The following is a 4,251-nucleotide window of genomic DNA, read 5'->3' on the forward strand; positions in this document are numbered from 1 at the left end:
CCATAATAAAGCTCAGGTATGAAAGCCTTAAAAGTAACTGCTATATTTTAGGCTTGAAACGAAACGCATATTTGAAGACCCCTTATACTTAGTGAACTTGGATTAGCATGAAGACAACAGTTGTACCATGATGGCCAGGTCTCTGGGGAGGACAAGGTGGAGGGAGGGAGGGACGCGCCTTGATGTTCTCATGTTAATTAGGGGAACTCGGCGCCGCCCGGGAAGATTTTGTACACATTATACTGGAAGGGACGTAATAGGGAGAGGCACTTCACGTTACCTCAGTAGGTATGTTCATGGATATTTGAGACCTGATAGATTAAGATGTGAAATGTTACATTACACAAGATTGTATACATTAGTTTAAGAGGTGAAAGGTAAGATTCTAGTAATAAGGAACGCTAGACTACACTACTGAAGGCAGTGAAGGTAGCCAATGCATCTTTTACAGCCTAGAATTAAGGATAGAGTCGTTAGATACGCCAAATGGTATGGAATGATAAGATAATACTAGTAAAGCTCTTTGTAAATATCACATATGAAGAGAAATGATTTTCCGTCAGAACACAGACGGCCGTCACTTTTGGGATGACAACAGCAAAAGTGTCTCAACTTACCATCTCCTTACATGCCTCCATCGCATACACCATTCCACACATCATTCCATCATTTCTCTCCCTCCAATATTCCTCATCTCTTATTTCTCCATGTCACAAGGGGTCCTCTTCTCAGACCAGCCCCTATAATCTTACTGTCATACCCTATTTGTAAATTTTTTACACTTGCCCAAACCACCTCAAAGTATTGCTTTTCACCCAATCTACCACTCCACAATTCATTTCCTGTGTATTTCCGATCATACAGCCTTTCATTTTCTTCATTCCATCTATTCATGACTTATCCAAGTAAACTCAGACAACTCATTTCCACAGCCTGGATATGTGACCTCTGAAACTCATTTCATGTTTTGGCATCATTAGCTGCAACTCATTCCATGTTGTAGCATCATTAGCTGCAACTCATTCCATGTGGCTCCTTAGGTCAGGCTCGTAAGGACTGAGATGACCCTGAATCCTTCCTGTACTTACATGTTAGACCTCTACTCTTCATTATTCTATAAAGGGATCCAACTACTCTTCTACACAGTACTGCTCTCTCCCTTATCTCTACTTCTATACCACCAGACTTCCCAAGACAGCTGCTGAATACTGAATTTCCGTGACCTCTTCCAATCTTTCTCCCCCCATGTCTGTCAAGCAGTTCAGTACATTATCTTACGTCACTCCTTATGGATTTTCAAAATATAAATTTTCACGGTTTCCTTTCAGACAACATTACTTTTACTTGCATTTACCTTCAATCACCTGTGCCTTACACTCATCATATGTCACACTTACAGCCATCTGCGATTCCTCTTCTCTCTCAACAAAGAACACAGTATCATCCAAACTCAGGCTTGCCACTAACCACTATACCTCATCCTACACTCCATCTCTCCACCCTGCCCTTTCCTTAGTTTTGGTTTCATCTCTCTTATCACTCCATATATATATATATATATATATATATATATATATATATATATATATATATATATATATATATAGGGGATAGGGGAGAAAGAATACTTCCCACGTATTCCCTGCGTGTCGTAGAAGGCGACTAAAAGGGGAGGGAGCAGGGGGCTGGAAATCCTCCCCTCTCTTTTTTTTTTGATTTTCCAAAAGAAGGAACAGAGAAGGGGGCCAGGTGAGGATATTCCCTCAAAGGCCCAGTCCTCTGTTCTTAACGCTACCTCGCTAACGCGGGAAATGGCGAATAGTTTCAAAGAAAGAAAGAAAGAGGCACAAACACCAAACTAATACTTGCTGCTGATTTTACGTAGTCCTAATACATAGGGATGTCCTACTGCAAACAGGAAGGTAATTGGCTCTCCTTCCCAATTGATGAAATCGGCAAGATACACACAATAATTGGTCAAGAAAAGATCGTGTAATATTTGTAACAGAGGAGGACCACAATGGACCTGCAGCAGTATCATTACCAGAGGATGATGAACCTCCAGCTGGACTTATACAACCAGATGGAGAAATCAATTGGTCCTGCCCATGCTTAGGAGGTATGGCAACAGGGCCATGTGGTGTTGAGTTTCGAGAAGCATTTACTTGTTTCCACTACTCAGAAGCAGATCCCAAAGGTAGTGACTGTATAGGACCTTTCCGACAAATGTCTGACTGTATGGCACAGTACCCTAATGTTTATGGAAATAAGGATGACAAAGACGAAGTGCCCAGTGAAGCCCCTGTCGAAGTAGAACAGTCTGATAAAGTCTCAGTAGAAGCATAGTTTTTAAAATCTATTTGGTTTAGTGTAATTGTTAATGTACATAAAATATCTTGTAAACTTTAGTGATGACAAAATATTTCATATGTGACTGAAAGTGTGCACATGCAGTATTGTCATGACATAAGGCATTATATGAAATTTATGATTAATGTATTAGAAAATTATGATGCAATTACTTATTTGAAAATCTTGGAACAAACAGTAATCATTAATGAGGAGATAAATTTTAATAAAATGGATATGCGGGTGCTATGTATGTGTTTTGAATTTGACATTATACTGTTATTTTCATTTTAGTAATAAAATGAAAACTTTTTAGAATGATGCCTTACATATTTTAAACATACTTATTTAATGTATTCACTTAAAACCTCATAATTTTGTACAATAAAAGAGTATATCTTATAAACAGCTATGGTAATAATTTGGTAATAAAAATTTCTGAAAACATCTTGAATGGCAAAATTAATATTTTTATAAATGAACAGGATTTTTTCGAACATTAATAAAATGGTGAAATTTGTTATATTTGGTAGAGTATGAATCCACTTGTCTAAAACACCCTGCTTAGAGTGAGCTGTAAGAACATGTGTGAGGGTTTTTTTCTCTTCCTTTCCCTTATATATTATTAGGGGAGAAAGAATACTTCCCACGTATTCCCTGCGTGTCGTAGAAGGCGACTAAAAGGGAAGGGAGCGGGGGGCTGGAAATCCTCCCCTCTCGTTTTTGTTTTTAATTTTCCAAAAGAAGGAACAGAGAAGAGGTCCAGGTGAGGATATTCCCTCAAAGGCCCAGTCCTCTGTTCTTAACGCTACCTCGCTATCGCGGGAAATAGCGAATAGTATGAAAAAAAAAAAAAAAAAAAATATATATATATATATATATATATATATATATATATATATATATATATATATATATATATATATATTTTTTTTATTTTGCTTTGTCGCTGTCTCCCGCGTTTGCGAGGTAGCGCAAGGAAACAGATGAAAGAAATAGCCCAACCCACCTCCATACACAATGTATATACATACACGTCCACACACGCAAATATACATACCTATACATCTCAATGTACACATATATATACACACACAGACACGTACATATATACCCATGCACACAATTCACACTGTCTGCCTTTATTCATTCCCATCGCCACCTCGCCACACATGGAATACCATCCCCCTCCCCCCTCATGTGTGCAAGGTAGCACTAGGAAAAGACAACAAAGGCCCCATTCGTTCACACTCAGTCTCTAGCTGTCATGCAATAATGCAAGAAACCACAGCTCCCTTTCCACAATCAGGCCCCACAGAACTTTCCATAGTTTACCCCAGATGCTTCACATGCCCTTATTCAATCCATTGACAGCACGTCGACCCCGGTATACCACATCGTTCCAATTCACTCTATTCCTTGCCCGCCTTTCACCCTCCAGCATGTTCAGGCCCCGATCATTCAAAATCTTTTTCACTCCATCTTTCCACCTCCAATTTGGTCTCCCACTTCTCCTCGTTCCCTCCACCTTCGACACATATATCCTCTTGGTCAATCTTTCCTCACTCATTCTCTCCATGTGCCCAAACCATTTCAAAACACCCTCTTCTGCTCTCTCAACCACGCTCTTTTTATTTCCACACATCTCTCTTACCCTTACGTTACTTACTCGATCAAACCACCTCACACCACACATGGTCCTCAAACATCTCATTTCCAGCACATCCATCCTCATAAGCACAAGTCTATCCATAGTCCACGCCTCGCAACCATACAACATTGTTGGAACCACTATTCCTTCAAACATACCCATTTTTGCTTTCCGAGATAATGTTCTCGACTTCCACACATTCTTCAAGGCTCCCAGGATTTTCGCCCCCCTCCCCCACCCTATGATTCCCC

General features: G+C 39.7%; 1 pseudogene; it reads left to right on the top strand.

Moving 5' to 3' along the window:
- The first annotated feature begins 1,900 nt into the window (after nt 1-1,900).
- On the top strand, nt 1,901-2,346 carry LOC139748431 (mitochondrial intermembrane space import and assembly protein 40 pseudogene; annotated as a pseudogene).
- Nucleotides 2,347-4,251: the final 1,905 nt, after the last annotated feature.

Source organism: Panulirus ornatus, unplaced genomic scaffold (assembly GCF_036320965.1).
Source record: "Panulirus ornatus isolate Po-2019 unplaced genomic scaffold, ASM3632096v1 CTG_2175_pilon, whole genome shotgun sequence".
Classification (NCBI taxonomy): domain Eukaryota; kingdom Metazoa; phylum Arthropoda; class Malacostraca; order Decapoda; family Palinuridae; genus Panulirus; species Panulirus ornatus.